Source organism: Pteropus vampyrus, unplaced genomic scaffold (assembly GCF_000151845.1).
Source record: "Pteropus vampyrus isolate Shadow unplaced genomic scaffold, Pvam_2.0 Scaffold383, whole genome shotgun sequence".
NCBI classification, from domain to species: domain Eukaryota; kingdom Metazoa; phylum Chordata; class Mammalia; order Chiroptera; family Pteropodidae; genus Pteropus; species Pteropus vampyrus.
The window spans coordinates 1,611,323-1,636,456 of NW_011889164.1; the positions used below are offsets into that span (position 1 = coordinate 1,611,323).

At 38.9% G+C, this 25,134-nt stretch overlaps 1 protein-coding gene across 1 annotated transcript in view; it reads right to left on the bottom strand.

Annotated features, from left to right (window-relative positions):
* Nucleotides 1-25,134, bottom strand: part of FMN2 (formin 2) — a 402,924-nt gene that overhangs the window by 7,253 nt on the left and 370,537 nt on the right. The gene's annotated exons all lie outside the window — the stretch shown is intronic.

Sequence of the window (25,134 nt, forward strand, 5' to 3'; positions counted from 1 at the left end):
CTTCCTTCCTTCCTTCCTTCCTTCCTTCCTTCCTTCCTTCCTTCCTTCCCTCTCTCCCTACTTTCCTTTCCTTTCCTTTCTTTTTTTCTCTTTCTTTCTGTCTGTCTGTCTGTCTATCTATCTATCTATCATCTATCTATCTATCTTTTAACTGAATTTCTTGGGGTGACATTAGTTAACAAAACGATATAGGTTTCAAGTGTACAATTCACTAATATATCATTTATATACTGCATTGTGTTCAAATCTCCTTCGTCACCAGGTATTTGACCCATTTAACCCTTACCTACCTCTCCCCTCCCGCTTTTAGTCATAAGCAAAGTTTCATTCTGGCAATGGCACCAAGACCATGTGTGATTTCCAGAAAAAAGAAACTTACTCCCTTCACGGCCCAATCTTTGTATAACCAATTGTGAATAAAGCCATTTAAAAAAAAAATTAAATTTTTTTCTTTTTTTAAAGCATAGATGGTATACATTAGTTAGTTTCATGTTAAATTTTAAATAAATGGACTGATTTCACTTTTACTTGATAGCCAAAGGTCATCATTCCACATATCACTATTGCAATGTGTGGATACAGGTCAGCCCACAAGGCTCCCTAGGATACACAGAACAGCTTGCCCATATGTGGACCCAGTGCTGGGTACTTTGCTGCCTGGGTACTTTGTGTCTGCTTTTTAGGTTTTCTGTTAGTTTCTAGGACGGCAGGTTGTGATCACTTCTCACTAGCACGAGCATGCCTGCCTGGATCTTCTTTTAATAATATCTATGCTCTTTAGAGGGAAAAACTAGATAACTAAGCTAATTTAAGCGAGCCTCAGATTCGAGTAATAAGATCCGGAGCTCAGCTCTAGCTAAAGGAACAGTGTTCCTAGAGATGGAGGCAGGAAGTGATTTCAGCTGCCACAGGGCTTCTCCCTCACTCCCCACCTCCCACATATCTCAGGGTTCACAGCTGTGTCTGGAAGGTGAGGGAGGCCAGAAGTCTGACTTAGAGATATGCAGGGCTTTACAGCTGTAAATTTCTAAGGGTCTAAGATGCTAAGATACTGCATACCTGGTCATACTGCACCACCCCACCTGCTTATTCAGCAGGCTGTCCACAAAGATGGAGAGTAATGCTGGAATGACTAAGACCTGAAATTCAAGTTTACCAAGGTAAAGAACCGTGACACCATTAATTGGTAATGACAGATTTTGTGATGCTGCAGAGAACCATCTACAGGATAAGAAATGAAGCATTTTGTGAAGAATAGGCCTATGAAATTATCCCTCAGTTGAAATTGTTTTATAGGGCAGAAATGATCAGAGGAAAACAAAATATCTTAAATATTAAAGCTTAAATTTAAATTTACTTTAAAAAAAACTCTTATATTAAACTTATCTTCTAAAAATAAAGTTGTAAATGTAACCTAAAGGAACTGAATAAATTTCAATATGTTCAATATATTTTATTCCTTACATATAAATCTTCTAAGTTGTAACAACTTCATTTGGTTTTAAGTTATTAAGCATGGAAAATTTGAGTCCAGGAGAATGAGAATATTTTTAAGATTTATGTTATAAAGAAGACAGAGGTAGGTGATAGAATGAAAAATACTTTTTATCACAGAATTTGCTGAAATTAGTTTAAATTTCAATAATAATTTTTAAAAAAATTTATATCTTTCAAAACAAGTGAAAAGTTTCTTACTTTTTGTCCTTAATATAATGGTGGACTTACATTAAGGATTATTCTAAACAAAGAACATGGTTTTTAATTTCTCTCCTAATAAAGAAGCATTTTTCTCTGCATTTTTCCTTCCTAGTCCCAGACGACTCATTTATTGTCAGGCAAACACAAACAAAAAGCTCAGTGTGATTAAGTGTAAAGACGGTTTGTGAGGTGAGTGAGGGAGGCGCACTCTGGCACAGATACAGAGGAAGGAAACCAGACGCCCGGCAGCCTATGGGCGAAAATCATTTTCATCTACTTTCTAGAGCAAAGCCAGGGCTGGCCACATCTTATCAAGAAAACGGATATGCTCTCATCAGTCAATCGAGTGAGAAAGGGAGCCACTTTTCTGCCACGAAGCATTAATAAATGTGCCTAAATAAGTATCTGTGGCAAATGGATTCATTTCCTGCAGGCTGCAATGCGGGCTTGCTGGGAGTGGCCTTACTCGTTACTGGAGTCTACAGCCAGGGACAGGGTTAGTGCAGCCCAGCACTGGGAGGTCAGCAGCGGCGTCCTTACACAGAGGAGATGTGTCTTTTAACCATAAGCTAAGAGTAGACATAATCATCATTATTATCAGTTTATGGTGCACTTCACTGAAACACAACACCACGGTGTTTGCCCACAAATGTCCAATTTTTTTTAACTCAAAAGAGGAAGGGGAAAAAGACACACACACACACACACACACGCACGCACGCACGCACGCACGCACGCACGCAGGCTCGCACGCACATACGCACAGAAGGAGGAAGGGGAGGGCGACTCTAGACAAGGTTGATTAGAGGTAGGGCAGCCAGAGTGGGTACTAGACACTTTGTGGCATTAAAGGTGACTTGAGGAAGTTTTCTCCTTGCTCTGTCTTCTTTCCTTTATAAACCTCAGTGATTTAAAACGCACACACACACAAACACGCACGCACACACACACAAACCACAACCCCCCTGAAAATATAACGGAAACAATCCACCAAGATGCCACTTATTATCTCAAGTAAAAAGAACATATGTTCCCTCAGGCACATACTTCTGAATTTGAGTTGAATTTCTGAAATTCATCACTGACAATCTCTTTTTCAGAGAGAGCATTGCATTTGCACCTCAAACGCGTATGGGGAGCAAGCGGAACAAGCACAAAGTAGCTCCTGACTCAAGGAAATCAAGGTTTAAAAAAGCCTTTGGGCTGCTTGATGTGACAGGAATATGTGGCTGAGTAACGGATGTTTAGAGTTGAGGCGGGATGTGCTGTGCAGTCCAGAGCTGCTAGTCCCAGCTCACCGGGGCAGCGGAGAGGCCGGCCGACCTCATATTCCACTCACTTCACAGTAATGCATGATGAAAGCCTGTCACTTCTGTTAACAATATGAGGAATATTCACAGTCTAAAATTTAGGATTCTGTGACGGTTAGATATACATGTTCTATGTTTATGTTTTGAAAATTCCAAACATATATATTGAATATAAAGCCAACAAGCAAGAGTATACTTTTGTGGAGTATACTTGGGTAGAAAGAGATGAATCACAAGTAAACAAATTCAACCAATCAAATTAACTTCCTGCAGTCTGAATCTTATTAATGATGGTATAAGGTTCTATAAATGTAGAACATTATAACTCATGGGTGAACTACCTCAGAAAAAACTTTTCCCCATAGTTTTGAAATGGCTATGCATGAGGAGAGATGGGTAGGGATGTATGCTGCTATGTTCTCCTTTCAAAGCAAACAAAATTGTCACACACACATAAATCATTCATGTCTGCCTCTCTGTTGAATCAAAAAGTTGTCAGTACTTTCCTAACTGGCATATCTATCAGTACTTCCTAGTCCTCACCATGCTAATGACCAAAATGGTTAACGAGCCTCTTAATTCTCTTATCCTTTGGTCCCAGAAAATTTCTGAGTTTTCTAACTCTTTCTGGATATGCTTTCCTAATCTCTTTTGCTGCTTCATAATCATTAAACTTCCCCTCAAATGTTATTTGCTCCCTAGGGCTCCAGTCCTGACTCTGGTATCCATAGGAAATATCCACTTTATAATCCCAACCATCATTTCCATGCTGGAGACTTTCAGATTCATACTCTAACTCTGCCCTTTTCCCAAAGCTCCAAATCCCAGTGGACTTTCTTCTTTTCTCACTCACTTGGGCCTTGGTTAAGAAGATTATCCATAATCTTTCATCTTCTAAATCCTTTCTCTTCCTCTTCATCACCCCCTCCCCACAAGCATATATAAATGGTTAACAAGTCCTGTTATTAATTATTCTTTAATAATGATTTAAAAATCTGTCCCAATCTCTCTAATTCCATTGTCCCTGATTGTTTTTCAAGCCTCCTCTTTATGTCTCCTGGATCACTGACGCACTCCTCAGACTGGCATTTGCATAAATCTAATCCATCCTTCACAAATGTCCTAAACATGGGAATCATCTGAGCCACTCTTTCATTCACCAAGAAAAAAATTAAGCTCGTTATGAGGTTTCAAGGCCTTTTACAACTAACCTAACTTCTCCTTAGTCTCTACAATGTCCCCTGGGCTCCAACCATCTGGAACCACTCCCCATCCTGTGGGAGGTCCTTGCTAAATATGTTCCTCTGGGACTGCCTTGTCTCTTTTTCTCTTCCTCCCACAGGTCCTTCAAGTTAAGTGCAAAGCTTTCTATAGAAAGTATACCTCTTTGGGTGGTTCACACACAATGAAGTATATAGATGATGTATTATTAAATTGTATACTTGAAACCTATATAATTTTATTAACCAATGTCACCCCAATAAATTTAATTAAAAAAAATTATGGGGATGTGAAGTATAGCATAGGGAACATAGTCAATAATATTGTAATGATCACATGTCAGATGGGTACTAGACTTATCAGGGTGATAATTACTAAGTTATATTAAGCGCCTAATCACTATGTTGTACATCTGAAACTAATATAATATTGTATGTCAACTATAATTGAAAAACTGAAAAATGTAAAAATTAAAACATCTTAAAGGCTACACACACTCCTGACCTTCATGACAGGCCTATTTATGCAATCCTCTATGCTTTTGCATAATTTCGTTCTAATTTTTATTTTATGGCTATTCATATATCTGTCCTTTTTGCCTGGTTGAATAGTACGGCCCTTGAGATTAAGGCTCATGTACATCCATTTTTACATTCCCAAGAATAATAAACCCCACATAAGTAAGTATTCACTAGATATTTGAAAAATAACTGACTCCGTGAAAGAGTGATGATGGATAGGAAAATTAAAATTAAGCTAAAAGGATCTCAGGGATACACTTTGGCAAATAACTAGGGCTTAGTTTTATATCTTGTTTTTCCCCCTCCTTCTGGTGAACTCTTCGGCAAGGAGTCTGGACATTCAATTTACATTTTGAGTAAACTATGTGGGGTTTTATTTGACTTGACCATTGAGTTTACTGATTTACTGTTGTAATTCCATCTAGAAATAACAATTCAGTTTGGATAAATGTACATAAAATTTAAAGTTATGAAGTAGTTTTAGGAATCATATTCACTTTCTTCCATCGTATAGGAAAACTAATTTTGGATATACTATATGAATCAACATGAAACTGTGTCAGACTAGTTTCACTAACTTTTATTAACTCCTAGGTTAGTGGTAAAGAAATTACATAGATGTAATATATCTTCATTTCAACAAAGCAGTTAAAGAGTGTCTAATGGGATGTGTACAGACTAGATAGAGAAATGATGGCCAGGTGAGACGATACTTAGATGAATTTATGATGATCAAATATGCCTGAAGAAGACAACGGTGTAACTTTATGTATGGTTCTGTTCCTGTTTTAAAAAGCATCATGCTAAAGGTTAAAGCACAATTAACTGGTAAAATTTATTACAGAGTTTGTTTAAATCTAAGAACAGAGAAAAACTGCCCTAGCCGTCATAAATGTCCAAAAATTGACAGAGCTGCTTTTTCATTTGAAGAAAATTAACATTTGCAGAGAGGCAGTGGTGAGCCATACACAGTGGGTGTTTCATGTGCACCATCTTATAAAACCACCTGGCGACCAATATGAGACGGGCCGTTGTGCTGTTTCAGAGACGAGGAGCCTGGGTCTCAAAGAGGTTCTCGAGGTCACACAATAAAAAGAATGAAGAAAATCCAGACCTGGTCGGCTCTCCTTCCACATCCCTCCCACGAAAAAGGGTGTATAATCCTGAGCTTAATGTCTGGCTAATTAGTACTGTAAACATATACCATGTTTACAATGGGACAAAAATTGGGCTGGGGAATCTTCATTTTGTTTCCCAAGTTCAATAGTTATTTCCCTTTAGAGAGCATCCACAAAACGAGCATCTCAGAAGACACGTTGGTGTGAGCTCCTGGAAAGCAGAGAATGGGATGTCTTTCCTCTCCACGTGGCATGGCAAGCCCAGCACCCGACTCGCTGAAACAGCACCGACACTCACTGAGAATGCAGGCGCCAAGCACTGCGCTAAGAACGTTTGCAGATGTTATCTCCTTTAAATCTTGTAATGACCCCACGAGGTACTGTTGTCACCCAACTTTTACAATGAGGAAACTGAACTTTAAAATGGTAAAATTATGTGCTTGGGCTCACACACCAGCGTGTAGCAGGCCTGTGGTTTCAGTCCAGAAAACATCTGACCGCCACAGCTCACCGGCGGTCCAACCTCCGCATCACGCTGCCTCTCACAGCGCGCATGCGTGGGAAAGACGACCTACACAGCCACCACCACCTTCCTCTTTCTATCGATTTATATATCCATTTACATTTGTATGTTTATATTTATCATATATTTATATATTTGCATTCGTTATATAATATAACATATTTATAAGTTATTTTTCATATTTACATATATTTCTATTTTTAGAAGTATTTAATTCTAAAAGACTGACTCCTTTAAAACTGACTATATAAATTGTGGCAGTTTAAAACGATGTTTGAAAAGAGAAACTATTTGAAAAATGGTCACATGTGCTTTATCAGATACAGGGGAGAAGTATTATAATTGTACAAACTCTGAACTCAATTCAAGGAAAAGTAGTAATGGAAACAAAATGGGTTTTAGTGTTTAACTTTGAAAAAGGAAGGTGTGTAAGATTGTTCTGAGGAAACAAAATTACCACCCTTTTTTCTTGATTCTAATTTCTAGAAGGAATTTTTGACATAGTACTCTAAATAAGAAATGTGAATTGTAGTCAGTATGAATCTAAAAATACACAGGACAGAGAAATTTCTCCAGTGTCCATTTTTAAATACAAATCCTCAATATAAACAGATTAATTTTTAAACTTTAACTCAGTGAGGAGAGTAAAGTCAACATGCACTGTGGTTGGTCCCGCTGCTCTCTGGTGATCTGACCCGATACATGAATATAACTCTGAAAATATCTAGGACAATTAGCAGATTTTCCTCAATTATCTCAAATTGCAACAGTCTCAACTGAAGAGCAGTCAGTAGGTGGCTAGTCTTGGACAAGTGCTGGAAATGCTGACAGTTCGGTCCAGCTGAAGCACGAAAACACATTTGCTTTAGGACTAGATGAGTAAACAGCAGGTTTTGCATTCCATTTTGTAAATAAAGAGGTCAATTATATCCTGTCAAACCAAGAGAATCCTTCTTTCAGAATCTTCCATAGGAATTTAAGACAGTATCAGAAAAAGTTGACAAATTTTTTAAGAACTTCTTAAAATGCTTAGATGGTAAGTGTTTAATGGTCAGTGAAAACAGGAACATTTATATCCACTTACCTGTTAGAAATTTTAAGTGATCATGTGTTTTTCACTGCTGATTTAAAATCTCTGATTTAGAAAGGAAGGGTTTGTTTTTCTCAAGGATCATATAGTTGAGACAACTTTAACTCTCTATGAGATGTGGATTTATGTGGAATTTACAAAAGTAGCTGAACTGCCCTTTCTTTAAGCCCTGTAGGAATGACCATGTTCTTTCTGTGCGTTCCGATGATGTTTTTGGTTTCTTCGACAAAATGGTGAAAGGGCGCTCCCTGGTTCCACACACTTATGATGGCAAATAAAATGAACTTCTATCATGCACGATGGCCAAAGCTATTATAAAATCACATCTGACAGCAAAGTTCATCTTTTATTACAGGAAAATAGTGTTGTTTATCACATTTGACATTCTTCATGCAAACATCCTTTTCTATTTATCTTTACTAAACTTTACCTCTACTATTTCCACCTGTGTTAAGATATTTTCTTTCGGTGACTTTTTTTTGCATGTGGTTCAGAAAAGCTTTCAATTATAGCTAGTGAGATATAAAGATCAGCTCTGTTGGTACTTACACTACGGTTTGTTTGACACTAGCAAGGACAATGTGTATGAATAGATAAAGTCCTTTTTTTCTCATTAAACTTTGTTTCCCTGGGGTCTCAAAATGTTGTGACAGATTTTTGGTCAAGTAGTTTCTATTAAAAACCATTGATTTTAAGAATTAATAACTTAAAAACTGCCACACACACACAAAATCAAATGGTCCCCAAAACATTCTCTTTTCCTTCTGAAGGTTTTTACAATGCATTGCGATCATTAACCAGTCTTTTACTATTAAACTTTTTTAAATGGCCAATTGAGACAAACAGTCTGAGGCTGTTCTTCCACCATTGATTACGACTAGGGTGGTAGGTGTTCGGGATAATATTCATGTAGCCTTCTGAGCTTCCTGGGCAGACTTGGTGACCTTGTTATCTCCAGCTGCCTTCTTGTCCACTGTTTTGATGACACCCACAGCAACTGTCTCATGTCACAAACAGCAAAATGGCCCAGAGGAGGATAATTAGAGAAACTCTCAACACATGTGTGCTTGCCAGGAACCACATCAAAAGTGGCAGCATCACCAGATTTCAAAAACTTCAGGCCATCTTCTAGCTTTTTCCCAGAACGACGATCGATATTCTTCATCAACTCAGCAAATCTGCAAGCGACGTGAGCTGCGGGACAATCCAGCACAGGTGCGCATTTGACACTGATTTGGCCTGGGTGATTTCAGGATAACCACCTGAGACATGAAGCCAGCTGCTTCCAATGATGGGTCATTTTTGCCGTCACCTGTCACACTGCCACAACGAACATCTTTAACAGACACACTCTTGGCAGCAAAGCCTACATTGTCCCCAGGAAGAGCTTCACTCGAAGCTTCATGGTACATTTCAACAGACTTGAGTTCCGTTGTAATGCTGACTAGAGCAAAGGTGCCCACTGTAACAGGTTTGAGAACACGAGCCTCCACATGGCCCACAGGGACAGTGCCAATACCACCAATTTCTGTGGACATCCTGGAAGGGCAAACACAAGGGCTCGTCAGTTGAACAAGTTGATGGCAGGATACAATCCAGAGCTTCAAGCAGTGTGGTTCCACCTGTACTGCCATCCTTATGGGTGACTTTCCATCCCTTGAACCAAGGCATGTTAGCACTTGGCTCCAGCATGCTGTCACCATTCCAACCAGAAACTGGCACAAATGCTACTGTGTCAGGGTAGCAGCCAATTTTCTTAATGTATGTGCCGACTTCCTTAATGATTTCCTCATTTATTTTTCTGGCTGTAAGGCGGCTCGGTGGAATCCATCTTGTTTACACCAACAATTAGTTGTTTCACACCCAGTGTGTAAGCCAGAAGGGCATGCTCAGGAGTCTGCCCGTTCTTGGAGACACCTGCTTCACATTCACCAACGCCAGCAGCAACAGCTGAGACAATACAGTCAGCCTGAGATGTATCTGCAATTGTGTTGATAAAGCCTCTGTGTCCTGAGGCATCGATGACGGTCACATGATACTTGCTGATCTCAAATTTCCACAGGGAGGTTTCAATCGCGACACTACGTTCATGGTCAGCTTTCATTTCATATATCCGAGACGCTGGCATACTGGAAGGAGCGCTTCCCCATCTCAGCAGCCTTCTTCTCAGATTTTTTTCTTTTGTTGATCCCACTACATTTATAAATCAGATGACCAGTTGTGGTAGACGTGCCAGAATCTACGAGTCCAATGACAATGACATTGACATGAGTCTTTTCTTTTCCCATTTAGGCTTAGAAAAAGTGTTGGTTTTCATGACACCTGTGTTCTGATGGCAAATCCATTGCAGAAAAAAAAAAGCTAAGTCCTTTTTTTTTTTTAAAGAGAGACTTTTTTGGGGGGAAAGAATTCAAGGGCTATTAGACATAGGAATTAATTTATAGAGAGTTTATCACATATCCTCCCTATAAAACTCATCAAACAGTACAACAAAGCTATTTATGTCATAATGGTTTAGAATTATGCAAGAGGAAGAATGGCTTAATTAAGGAGTAAGATTTGGGAGGTACAAGGCAGATATGAATCAAGGAAACACATATGTTAAGGGACAACAAGGGTCACCATTTTTCTTCTGTTGGATTATTCCTATCTGGCCCAAAACATATTGTTTATCCTACCATCAAAAAAAAAAAAAATCCTTAATCCACTTTCGCCTCCAGCTAGACCTTTTACCTATGACCCTTTATATGTACAGACTCCTCAAAAGAGTTGGCTACTTCATCTGCTCCCATCTAATCCAGCGTTTGTCCCTAAGCACTTGATAAAGGCTACTCTTGCAGACATCACCAACGAATTCTTCCAAGGTCTCAAACCAAAAGATCAACTCTCAGTCCTCATCTCCCGCATGCAGCATTTCACGTGGTTCTACCTCTTCTCCCTTCTTCTTGAAGCCTTTTCTTCACTTGATCCACCAGGATACAGTCTGGCCCCAACATCCCACCTCTACACTCATCATCTATCTACCTCTCTCTGCTTGCTCACTCTGTTCCAGCAACTTTAACCTCCTCCCAAACCTCCCTGCTTCCTCAGGCTTTGCATTTGCTGTTACCTCTGTCTGGAATATTCTACCTTCAGATATTCATCCATTTATTCCCTTTACTTCCTTTAAGTCCCTGCTATCTGTCACTTCCCAGACATATCCTGCCGGGCTAGCTTATACACCAACCACCACTTCCTAAAGCTCTCTTCCTCCCTTTGCCCCACTTTATCTTTTGTCAGGGCCCATATCAGTACCCAGTGCACATTTACTGCTTAATCAGTTTCTCCATATGTAAGTCCAGAGGGCAGGGGCATGGTTTTGTTCATAACTCCCGTGCCTGGTATGTAGTAGCCACTTAATAAATACTTGTTGCATGACCTCAGTAAAGCACATGGATAATTCATTAGTTCACAGTGAAGAATGCAGAAGTGGTGTTTGGGGTGGAAAAAAATTGGAAGATGGCACTACAGGGAATGATTAGAAAGGAAAAGGAAACGTTAGATATAAGCATTCTTGACTTCTCATTCCTTTCAGGTTTCTCAGGATTTGTCTTAGGGTACCCATTCCTTAGAGGATCTACCTTAGGCTGGGGAAGACTGATTTTTAAATAGTCCAGCTTGAAAAATCTCTCCCAGAGCACAAAAGGTGACAGGTATGGCCATGCCGATACTGGGAGTGTTAAGAAGTGTACTCTGTTGTGTAAATCATGGTTCCAGTAAAGGCACAGCTGAAATAACAGCTGAGTGAGAATCTAAGTGAATCAGGTAAATCCAAAGAGAGTCTAGAATAATCAAAAGAACTAGGAATACTGTATCAGGGCAATGGAAAACCTGACAGCATCTTCACAGCTGGCCTCAAATATCTGAAAACTCATCACATGAGCAAGAGATTGGATTTGCGTGGTTCTTGAGAGAGTAGAATTAGGACCAGTGAGTGAGTATAGGGTTCAGTCAGCCAGATATCCATTCCTTCTATAATCCTTTAACCCAAACCCCTGGAGCCAGATGGATTAGAGAATTCAGAACTTTTCTAATTTCACACAGAAATATGGCATATAATACTACAAAATGGTCTGACAAAGCAAAAAGTAATTGAACACATTAATATTTCTGTAGTAAATATATGAACATTCACAGTAAGTGGAATGGGTAAAGACTACAACAGATAGCCTCATGTGAGTTGAAGTTGCCACAAACTTATGAAAAACTTTGGGTTTCAGAGGTTTTTGGATCACCAAACTGTACACAAGGAATCATGGTTCTAGACTATAAAATTATGAATAAAACTGTATCTATTGTAGTAATTGTCCCCAAAGTTTATGAACTCCATTAAACCCTCAGAATTCATTAAACACTCAGGTAAAAAATAGAAAATGGCCACTAACAATGAAGAATTTGGGTGTGAACACTTTTTAGTTTTTCTTTGGTCGGCACCTTTAGAAAACTTATTTTAATAACTACATGAGTGGTAAAATACATACTTTTTGGGAGTCAAGACATTTTGTCCTTTCCACTATGAGCCACTGGATTTCTGATGGTCCTGTTCTCGCCTTGCTTAAGCTAAGAGGTTGTGCACGGTTCCTGATTCTCACTGAATGTTAGGGACGGGGCGGCGGATCATAACCAGTGGCAAAGTGGTTGCGAATCGTTTTCCTTATTAATAATAGATAAAGTAGAGGGCTTAAAAACAGGAGCCAATTTAAGCTTTCTTCATCATAACATAACTTTCACTTACTTATATTTGTAATTTTTCCTGCACGGTTATGTGTGATTGGGAATAACTTCCATCTGTCTGTCTGTCCATCATCGTGATATTAAAAAAATGCTTTTCCACTTTTTCTCTAATTTGTCATCAATACTATCTAGCCTTAAGTTCATGCTATAGTACTCTATGCTGTAATTCTTTTATTCTGTCTTTGTGAAATAAAAGCATTAGGAAAATTAATCAGAAATAAATCCATGTACAAACTCAGTGCAGAATTAAGAGTGCTTTTATCCTAAAAACAACACGTGAATTTAAGAATACAGTAATACCCACATCTAGACTGACTTTTAAAATGAAAGCTTTCGAGTTATCTGTGAACATTTTAAATTCTCTTAACTGATGAAATGTACTTTTCCCAACCATTCCTCATCTTATTTACCTCCCCCACAAACTTAGAACACTTTAAAGTGGCCAAATGGAATTTTGCAAAACTTTCCAAAAATGTTCACCCCTGGGCCATAGGAATGTGAACTGAAGAGGTTAATTTAAAAAAGTAATTCCATCTCATAAAATTAAGATCTACTATAAATGCTTTTATTTCTGATATGCTTTATTTTTGGAAAGTATATATTATGTAAATTTATGATAATTAGAATATTTTAGATTAAAGAGTTATTACTTCTACTTCCTTCCCTTTTCATCACCCAAAACATTTTAGTGGCTGAGCTCCATGCACTTTTATGACAAATTAAAGCTTAGAGGACTTGAGATTCTAATGTGCAGACTTCTATTTCCAGCTATTCTAAATTCTAAATGAATGTCTCCAATTCCGATGCCAACTTCAATGTGTGTGTGTGTATGTGTGTGTTTTCCCCACACCAACAAGCAAGTAACCCATTCTGACCCTATTGGCTGGGAGATAGCATACATCCCACGGGTTAAGGGCTCAGGCCCATGAGACTGCCACCAATCCACCCGCTTCAGACTCCAATCTCAAGTCCATGTTGTCACCTGTGCTTCTGACCAGTGGGCTAGAGACAGCAAGTTCAAACGACACCTTCCTTAGGTTCGATTAATTTGCTAGAACAGTTCACAGAACTTTAGCATTTTACTCACTAGGGCACTGGCTTATTATAAAAGGACATAACTCAGGAAAGAAGAAGAGATGCACAGGGAAAGCTAGGTGGGAAGGGGTGTGGAGCTCCCATGCTCTCTATGTGTGCCACCCTTCCCAAACCTCTGTTATGTTCACCCAGCTGGAAGCTCCTCAAACTCCAGCCTTTGAGGTTTTTACAGAGGCTTCTTTACATAGGCATGACTGACTAAATCATTGGTCATTGCTAACTGAATCGTCAGCGCTCCCCTCCCCAGAGGTCAGGGGGTGAGGCTGCATGTCCTAATGCCGTGGCCACAGGGCTGGTCCGACTGCCCACCCTTAGGTCACCTAGAGGCTTTCCAAAGTCATTTCGTTAAGATAAGAAAAGACATTGTTATCGCTATCTCCACTTAGGATAGTCCAAGGGTTTCAGGAGCTCTGTGCCAGAAATGAAACTGAAGACCAAATATACATTCCTTATTATAAACCATAATATCACGATGCCTGATATTATGTGGCATGAGTATTCAATATATTCTTTAGAGAAAGAACAAATGTCTTTATCCTAATTTTAGGTTTTATCATTTTTCAAAGGGATAGTAAATGCAGTCTACCTTAGGTGACCATGTTAAACAACAGAGAAAAATTAATAGAGCTTAAATATATGGAATTTTGTATCAATATTCATTAATATGACTATAGATTACTCCCTATTTATCAACAACAACAACGTCACCCTCATACAGCATCTCATTACTGGGCTCTGCTACACGCTCCCTGGATGGAATGTTAAATCGAGCATACTTCCTTCTCCTATGGCCCCAATACACCTGACGTGGTGGAGGCAAGGGTCATCTTTGGGTTAATGGCACTCGGAGGTTCAGGGCCCTCTCAGGGAGGAAGTGGGTGGACCACACCTCACTAACATTGAATGCTGCCTTCCCTTCCAGGGCACCCCTCACCCCAGCTCATTCCTAAACCATTCCACGGTGGGCGGAGCAGCACTGTGAAGCCCAAAAAGAGATGGTATTGACCTCATGACCCTGGGACTATTCTGCTCAAGGCAGGGGAGTTAGGGTCTCCACCAACATAGCTGTAATTCTGTCCTCATCGACACTACTACTTTCTGAAAATTAGTATTTATTTCCTTTAAAAAGCCAGAAAGCTTGAATTTGCCTGTCTCCAAAGGACAGGACAAGCCTAATTCCTGAGTGTGCACTGGCAGGACAGCTTCCTCCCCCTCTGAGCTTTCGCTTTCAATTTGCCAGGGTTAACTAATTCTGTAGAGTGCAGTGGTGGACGTGGCTTATGCCAGGAGGGGACTGCACGTCCTTTTTGTAAAAGCAGAAGTGGCCACTTCTCAGCATGACCCTCACTCTGTAAGGCACAGTTACCCAGACAGGACTTTATACAGCTCGGGTTCAAGTTTTAAATCACTCCAGGAAAGAACCTGCAAGGAGACATGGCAGTCTTTCTCCAGAGAGAGATCGATGAGCTGTGGAGACAGGACCAGGAACACTTCCCTGATCTAGAGACAGAGCACGTGCACAGGTGCCTGCTGAACTGCCTCTCCTGGAAGAAGGGTAAACTTCATCCTCTGCTGGAGGTAGAACGTGGCCCGGGCCGAGTGGGACAAGGCAGAGACACGGCTGATGGATTATTTAGAGAATGTCTAACATTACTCAGCAAGATGAAATGACAGATAAAGTTGATTAAATGAAGTTTTCAAATTCAGGGTATCAGAGATCCTTACTGTTTTCTTACAGATCTTACTCAGGAAACAAAAGCAAAATCAATCATTATGGAATGAAATAAAATAAAAATGCTCAGAGGCTTCATGTAAGATAACATTTGAAAAGAGTGAGCAGGCAAACCTCTGGTGTATCTATGTATTAATAATATTATAATCATAATTAGAAAACCTAAATTGCATAAAGAAAAGTCTTACATCATTTTAGGAATATTAGGTATAATGTAATTTTCATAATTTGGCTCTGTAATTTCATTAATTTTAAAAATTGCAAATTCATAGCTCCTAAAACTCTATGAGCATTAGAATTCAAAGTGAAATTATAATATGCATGTAAGAAATGTTATGTATATATAGTCTAAATGATGATGATGGTGAAAATTTAAAGGTCTTTTAAGGAGAATTGTTAACATTGTAAACAATAGCTTTCCACATAAACCAAAGAACCCAAGCTATGAGATATTAATTTGCTATAATGGTTGTTCAACTGATGGACACTTGAATTCACTCAAAATGCCAATATCCAAGACCACGTTGTAATTCTACAGCCAGTTCTTCAGCGTCAGCGTGGGTAATCTTCACTGAGAGCTCACGCTCTAGGAAGCACCATGGAAAAAGTCTGTTCCTATTACTGTCTGCCTCAAAAAAAAATGTCTCCTTTCTCTGGGCTCAAAATTCCTCTCATGACCTAGCAGCTGCCCAGAGTTCAAGTTTCTTGTCTTGTTGATAACAGCCATTCTTACAGGTGTGAGGTGGTATCCATTGAGGTTTTGATTTTTATTTCCCTAATAGCTAGTGAAGTTGAGCATCTTCTCATATGTCTGTTGGCCATTTGTATGTCTTCTTGGGAGAAGCATCTGTTCAGGTCCTCTGCCCGTTTTTAGTTGGATTTGTTTGCTTTTTGTTATTGAGTAGTATGAGTTTTTTTTATATGTCTTGAATATTAGCCCCTTATCAGAGGTATTCTTTGCAAATATCTTTTCACACCAGATGGTTATCTCTGTTTTATTGATGGTTTCTTTTGCTATGCAGAAGCTTTTTAGTTTGATGTAGTCCCATTCATTTATTTTTGCTCTTACTTCCCTTGACAGGTTTTGCCAGCAGATTTCTCTCTCAAATATTGATTGAGCTAATATTCATGTTATTAGTTAAGAGACTTACTTTCCTTGAGTAAATACAGAACTACCTGAACACAGGAGGGATGGCCAGGAGTGTGCCAGGCAGGAACACGAAGGAACCGATATAGGATTTCAAAACCATGGACAGTCTAACGGGATCACGGAAGGGGATCGGCACATTCAATTGTGGCTCTCTTATGCTTAGAACACTAATGTGAGAATTCCACTTACTTTCTTTAATAAAAAAAAACTTTCATGGAGATATCATACTGTAAAATATACCCATTTAAGCGGACAATTCAATGTTTCAAAAATATATTCACAGAATTGTGCAATCATCTATTTTAAAACATTCCATACTCGGCAAAAGAAACTTCTCTAACAGTCACCGCCACTCCTTTCTTCCCCTAAACACTGACAGGGGCTAATCTACTCTGAGATCCTATGTATTTGCCAATTGCGGACATTTATATACATCAAATCGTACAACATATAGTCTTTTGTGATTGTCTTCTCCGTTAGCATAATAATTTCAATGTTCATCCATGTTACAGTATATTTCAGTGTTTTATTTCTTTTTATTACCAAATACTATTTCATTGTATGGATATACCACATTTTATTTATCCACTCATCATTTGATGGACATTTGAGTTGTTCCAATTTTTTGGATATTATAAATAATGCTGTTATGAACATATGTGTACAAGTGTTTGTGTGGACATATTTCACTTCTCTTCGGTATACACCTAGGAGGGAACTGCTGGATGCCTCGGTCACTCTAGGTTTGACCTTTGAGGAAAAGCCTGACTGATTTCCAAAGCTGCTGCTCTACATTCCCACGAGCAGTGTGTGAGAGGACCACACATTCTGCTCATCTCCTTTCACATTTGTTATTGCCTATGTTTTTTATTACAATCATGAACCACAATGGTGGTCCCATAGATTACAAAGGAGCTGAAAAATTCCTTTAGCCTCGTGGCGTTGTAGTCCAGGGCATTATTCACATGTTTGTGGTGATGACGGTGTAAAGAAAGCTACTGCACTGCCAGACAGGACACTTGACAATGACAACAAACAACGATGTTACTGGTTTATGGATTTACTATACTATGCTTTTTATTATTTTAGAGTATACTCTTTCTTCTTATATTAAAAAAAAAAAAACAATTGTCATAAACAGTATGCTGCGTTACGCTGGCAGCAGCTTCACACATACTGTTTATTGCATCTCTTGATCACATCATTTTCTCTTGTGCTTGATTTAATCCTGTGTTGTTTTGTACAGTAACATGCTGTACAGGTTTGTAGCTTATGAGCAATAGGCGAGACCATGTAGCCCATGTGTGCAGGAGGCTATGCTATCTAGGTCTGTGTAAATGCTTCTATGATGTTCGCACAATGACAAAATCACCTAACAATGCATTTTTCAGAATGTATACCCATCATTAAACAGTTCTGAGCATACAGCCATCCATCCTAGTGTGTGTGTACTGTATCTCATTGTGGTTCTGATTTGCATTTCCGTGGTGGCTAATGAGGTAGAGTATCTTTTCAGGTGCTTATTGGTCATTCGACTTTCTTAAGACCATTCTCCAGCCCCCACCCCGAGACTCACGAAAATAACCTTATTCCCTTTTTATGTCCTATACTGAAATACACATTCTTAAAATACCTCAATACTGATCTGCATTCTCTGTTCCCTCCACACACCCCACCGGCACTGCACATACACACTCAGCACACTCTTTCACAAATGATCTCTTTTAACACTGAATTATCAAACTCAATTGAGTTATCACAGTTGCTTTTAAATCTTAACCAAACTTCAGCAGGCAAAATCAAGTAAGCTAATTGCTCTTTGTCAAATAAAAGAGACTAACATGTTTTAGTCTAATGTTTGCCATTAGCTTCAAACCTGTTGTGGACACCAATATCTAGAACAGTGCAGAAACAATCTCTTCCATCCTTATCTGTCATAACTCATCTCTGACTATTCATCATTTGCCCTGGGATCTTAATTTTTTTAGTACAGAAAAAACATTTTCCATTTCTCTAAAGCTTCACTCCCACTCATGGGAACAGGGGTGCGGTCTGAGAGAAAATCCTGAAGCAGAGCAGGAGGAAAGATTCATGCTGGTGGAATTCATCTGCCCGAAGGGGTCAGAATCAGCATGGAGAACCCCAGGGTGGGAATGAACTGTTGGGGAGCTTCTGACTTGGTACATTTTTCACTATTTTAAAAATCCAGGTTCCAGCAGAAGTCCACACAGACCTAAGAATTTGTTAATTTGGTATTATACAAATTGGACAGATCTGGTCCTCCTCTGGTTATAACCATTATATTATTTGAGAGTATCCTAAAGAAACTTAAACTGACCCCTTGAAAATAACGTCTTGCTTACAAAGGAACAGCTTGGATAAAAATTTGTTCTCAGTCCATATAAGCTACATAATATTATTTTCAATTGGGTAATTTTAAATATCTTTACTTCATGAAGTATATTTTGATCCAAGATGGTTTTACTATAAACTTTGCTAAGATATCAAAAAACATTTTCAACAAATGCTGAAGGGAAATTAATAACTGCTCAGATAACCTTTACGAGCCTCTACAAACTCACTAGAAGGTGCAACAATGTTTAAATCCTTTTCAAAGCAAAAATATCTTGGACTAGTTATATTCTTGGCTCTTTGTCCTAATTCTCTTTTGAGGAGCTCGAACCAGGATCTCTAAGGGTGTTTCTTTCATTTCTGAACATGAGGCTTTTGAGGAAGGATTTTCCTAAGTTTAAAAAACATCTCTTAGAACATGGGAAGATAAAGACACAAACGCAAAGATCTTTTCCATCAGATTTTCACTTTAGAATTTTACATCATTCTTGGAGAATTAAGTTTGAGAAAGTGAATTTCCTGATATCCAAAGTTTCAGATCTTTCTCTAACCTTGGGTTTTTGGAAATCATTTTAGGAGAAGAAAAAGGAAGTTCACTTTCTTGGTCTCTAACATCCTTGTTAACTTAAAGTTGTCAGTATCTGAGCTGAGAGTTAGAATTTTCTGACTTCTAAAACTGATCCAGCCAGAAACCTGTGAACAGCAAGTTTGCGTAGGTGTACCTCCAAAGTCTCTAGCCAACACACTCACTCCCTGTCATCTATACTGCATCCACCCCAGTCCAGAGCCACTACAGCAAGTTCCCAACTTGTTTCTCAATAAAATAACTTGTCCAATTTACTACCCACTTGAGATAACCATCTTTTGATTAGATGAACCATGTTAGGCTATTCCCTTTTTGAAAACCCCTTGATAACTTTCTATTGCATATATGCTAACAATCATTTTTTTAGGCCTGATTGATCAGGCCCCTGCTTACTTCATCGAACTCATCTCATGACCACCATCTTTCTTGGAATGCACTCAATCTTTTCTGCCATGTTGTCTTGTACTTCCTGCACCGACTCCTGGCAGGCTTACAGACCACACTGCCCCCTCGCCACCCTGCCTCTTCACATGGCTGTACCCTCGAATTCCTTAGGTGTCAATGTAAATGTTGCTTCTTCAGAAAGGCCTCCTCTGACCATACTTTGTAAGTGAACCTCTTCTTCTGTTTCTTTTTCTGTAAAAATGGCTGTTTATTTTTCTCATAGTACTGATTTCAACCCATAATTTAGAAATGTGTCTGTTTACTTTTTTGTTGTCTGCTTTTCTCACTAGAGAGTAAGATTCACATGGACAGGAAATTTGCCTGGCACACAGCAGGGCATAAATAATTGTTGAATGAGTTAATAAATAATTACCTATTATGCCTTAATACATATTAATTACTCCTTTAATGAGTGTGGATCATATTTCCTACACATTCTCAGGCACCATTAGCTGCTGTTCTATCTTGTTTGTCAATTGTCTTGCCAAAGTTTTAGCTATGGGGAGTTAGAACTAGGAAAAGGGTTTCTTTATGGGTTGTTTCTCCAGAAATTGATGACTGAACTAAAGGGGTAAATGGCTGGTCAAATTTGTTTATTGATGCAATGAACAATGCTAAGTAGCAGTGCACAATCCAATCTAAGTAGCATCAATCCATCCCTTAGGTACCCAACAAACACATTAATACATAATAATAAACCTTCTTCCCTTACACTCGTTCTTCAGATGTATTTTCAATTGCTTTGAAAGTGGTTGCTTTCCTCTATTCTGATAACGTCACCCTTAGATCTGAATACACTGCTCACAGTGAATGCAAATTTTGGAAATGAGAATGTTAACATGGCATGAGGTGCTCTCCGATTTAATGCGTGACCTTCTAAAGCCAAGCATTCAAATTCTTTTCTCTAATTACAGATTTCAGCTGGGCTGAAACGAGACTTGATTACCACATGTTTGTGCAATTAGAGGAGCAGCTAGCCTTTCTCTGGTTCGTTGAAGACTACCTGTCTCAAAGTAAAATAAATCAGTAAATTAAGTTAGACGTCACTTTAAGCATAAACCTTACTAATGTCACAATTGATCTATTAAATTAAAATGTCGTAAGCCAACAAAAAGGGAGATTATGCTAGGACATACTATACACTATGAGATTTGAGGACCGGCTGCCAGAGCCAGATTTTCTTGTCTAGAACACCCTTCGCTCTCTGGATTGCCTGCGAAAATCCTACTCCAACTCCAAGCTCCTTGTCAAAAGTCCTCCGGGTGGAATTATCCCCCGGCCAGTTTCTCCCACTGCACATTACACCACACACCAGTGCTAGCCTGTTAGTTCAAGGAAGACAGAAACTTCATAAAATAAACTTGAATGTCTCCTGTGCCTAGTAAACAGTCAATATGGAATGAGCAAATAATCACACATAAATTCACATAGTTATGCTGAAGATTCTGCTTAAAAACTGAGTTCAGCTTATAACAGGGCAAAAGCGAGAAGTAAAGCTGTTCTGGGCTCCCCATTGTCTTCTCCCAGGACCCAAATCCCTGTATCAGGATAAAAAAGCACATGCATTCTCAACCTTTCCTCTAAGTCACACAGCTCTTGCTGTCCTAGCTCCACAAGGCCTTGTTGGTGGCTCGGTGACATGGATGCTAGAGATGAGGGGTGCTCATTTCCTTACATGCTGGCAGACTAAGTGTTAGTTTATCCCCTCATCTTCTGGATATAGTCAAGCTGAACTTTTTAAAAAACTTATGTTTCATATGTTTGTGTTGTTCAGCGATGACAAGTTTAGATTTCTTTTCGGAGAAGAATTTCTATTAGTTAATTACATATGCTTAGTTCCAAGTATATGGGAAAAAAACCACACTTTTTCTGACTCATGACAAAACCAATGGGTCAGCAGTCTAAAATATCAAGAGTTCCTTCATATAGCATAATAAAAAAAAATATGGAGAGATAGGCAGCATTGTTTTCAAACAAATTTACCTTTAGAATCAGAATTAAGACATTTTACCTAACCGAGAAAGTAACCGAGTCACAATAATGCAGTAATTTAGAGACTATGTGCTTGTGATGCTTAACATGTTTCATCAATATGTTACATCGCTTTGTATGAAGTCATGACGAGAGTATCACTTATGTTAAATGATGGAGAAATAGCACGGAGGCAGTGCTATATACTCTAAAAATAACACTGCAAGGCTGTATTACCATCTCCATTTTGCAGGTTAGGAAACTATCACACTCTATGACTAGAGCTCGTAAGTAGAAAACCTAACTCAACAATCCTCGTGTTTTCCAAACCCCATTGATTAGAAAGGCAGCAGACCTTTTCAACATGGACATTTAGGAATTTACTATTTCAATAAATATATCTACTAACCCATATGAGTCACTAGGATGAAGGCAGAAAATATAATGTTAGTACAAGTCTATAATCAAACACCAATTAGAAATAATAGGGCAAGAAAAATTTACACAATATTTATAAGATTAAAGATATTATTCAATTTACAAATTCCAAATTAGGGCACATAAACTTGAACAGAAAGGGAAATTTCACTCCACTATTAAACTCTTGTTTAGGTTATTTCTACCATGCTAATTACACAGGTTATTTTTAAAAGCTCAATAAGTTAAGGGTAATAGATCACTGTTTACATTTTTGGGGAAAGTGCTCTTCCCGAACTCCAGTGACATTGCCATGAGGGGAGCTGTCAATCATGACAACTGTCCTTTCTGCAGAACTGGTGAACTAATCATCATCATATCCCATGCCTCAGGCCACTGTGGCTGATCCAAAGATGGGCATGACTCATCTGGAATTACTCCTTGGAATTTTCTAGTTGGTGGAGCATGTTCTCTCCTTCTGGGTTGTGAGAATGTAAGCCATGTCTGAGGCAAGAGTCTACCCTTAAAGGAATACCCTGGCTTGGTAATTAAACTAAACCACAGAGGAGAGTGGAGATGGGAGAGAGAAGAGAGAAAGAGGGAAGAAAGAGAGAGACAGAGAGAGAGAGAGAGAGAGAGAGAGAGAGACAGAGAGACAGAGAGACAGAGAGACAGAGAGAGAGAAGGAGCAGGAGAGAGGGTACTTAGAAAGACAGTGAAAGAGAGAGGTAGAAACACACCTGACTAACCCCTACAGTCCGCTGTAAGAATTTCTGCATTTAGGCAAGCCACAGGCAAGTCCCACCCTGGCCTTATGTGGTTTGACTGTCTAAACAAAAAAAAGTCTTTTTGCTTAAGATATCTGAAGTAGAGTTTTTATGACCATTGAAGGGTTTTTATTACCATGATAATTTAACGATAATTAATGATAACTGAATAGAAATGAATAACAATGATAAACTTAAGTTATGTAAGAAAACGTGTTCATTACTTTACTAGTCTTAATTCTTATTTTCATGTCTGTGTCAAATACAGTGATGTAACAAGTCAAATAAGCAAATATTTATGGAGCCATTAAGAATGGAAAGGCACTGGTGGCTTAGTAGGGTAAGAACTATGCCAGAAGTGAAGACATTGGGAAATAAAATCCAAATGCAAACGTCAAAAAAAAAAAGTTATGGTATAAAATAGAAACAGACATAACATTACACAGCACAGGATTAACTATTAAACAAAACACACATAGTAAATATTGTAGGAATAGAGAGGAGGGAACAATCGCATTGGGGAACATCCCATTTTAGCATCTAAAGTGCTGCCTGAGGTTCGACTCACACTGACACCTACTGTACCAGAGGTTCAACGCCTGTAACTGACCACACTCCTGCTTCCTGTCCATGCCTCTCTTCTCTCTCCCATCTTCCAGCTAACTACAGAAAATATAGTATCAAGCTTACGCTAAGGCACGGCGGGCTCCACAGGTATGCTTGTGCAGGCATACACGGCCAGCCGGCTCTCAGGCCTTTACACTCAATTTAACGATCTGTCATCTTGAACTTGTTAGCAATTTTCGAACAAGGGGTCCAGCATTTTCATTTTGCACTGTTTTCTGGAAATTGTGTAGCTGGTCCTGCAGTAAGGAAAGGGACTGCGTTTTTCCACAAACAATTCAGGCCAATAGTCTTGCTCTTCAAAGCAGCCTATTTGCCGAGAGAAATAATATATTTCGGAAGTCAAAGGGCAAAGAAGCACTCTCTCACCTGCCATGTGTTCCTCCTTAGCCCTTTATTAAAAGCAAATGATTTAGAAAAATGAGAGGGCTGCAGTGGAGAGAACTTGTAATCTGCCAATTCACAACACTGCCAAAATGAGAGTCAAGTCACCAAGTGTGACTCAAAAAGCCCATAGGATATTTCTAGGACATGACAGCACAGGAAGAAGTTTAAAAAAAGGATATTTGATTTTATGAGATATTTAGAGAGTGAAGAAAAGCAAGTTCTGGTCATGTCAAATATATATCATAAATATTACATTGTTAAGCCATATGGTGATTTAGAAACACAACTGCATCTCATGGAGCACAGGCTAGATGGGGACTATGCATGTGAATTTGTCAATTTCAACTTTTCCTCCAAGATGGCATCTCGCCAGCCAGTGTACTGGCGTATGAAGTAGAGTTATAATTAGAGGTCTACCTATGCCCCCGCCCACAGGACGACAGTCTTCCGCTGCAACGCTCGCTTGCCTGATGGGAACAGTTCCTCCAAAACTACAGCTTCACCCGTTTTGTCTCGGTGATGCCTGTACTTCACCAGTTCCAGTCTCATTAGGACTCCAATTCCAGATATCACGCAAATGACGATGGAAGGTGAAATACTAACCTGGTTTGGTACCTTATGCAACTGAGTTTCAGGCCCTTTTCAGGGGGAACAAGTTTAGATTTTAGATGAAAAGAAGCATGTGAGGGTGATGAAGGAACGTTGTATGTGATGTGCTGAGGTGAAAAAATAGGTTCCTCTTACTTACAATTCTTCCAAACTGAGCAAGCCTTGTTTGATAAAACGTTCATAATACACGGCTAAGTTTGAAGTAAATGAACAACAATTCAAATGTGCTAATTTTTCTCACCTGCATGGACTTTTGACTAAAATCGTCTTTTATGTTAACCTCTAATGATGCATTTTCAAGTAGAATAAGCTCATTATTTTTAGAGTGATGTTTAAAGTATTTTCCTAGTTTCTTCTATGATACAGGTATGGGATCTAAGTAATTATATGAGTTAGCATAAGTCAGACATAGTGTACATGCTCCATAAATCTTAGCAATTAATTTAACCTGATTTAAGGATGTATCGACATCTACTTACAAATGAAAATTAGTTGGACGATCCTGGGTATGTATGTAAGCAAGACCAAAATGAAGATAATGAGCAGAAAACTGTGGAGGTTTGTAGTATGATGAACAAAGTCCTTAGGATGAAAGTTTTCTAAAAATCTAAAGCAAAGTCATTGTTAGTGCAAGGATGCTGGGAAGTAAACTAAGTGGTTTCAGTATTAGTGTCTGGTTTACAGTGTAGATTTTGTTTATTTTTTCATTCTCCTAATAGACTGGGCTATTTGGGGATGCTATCCTG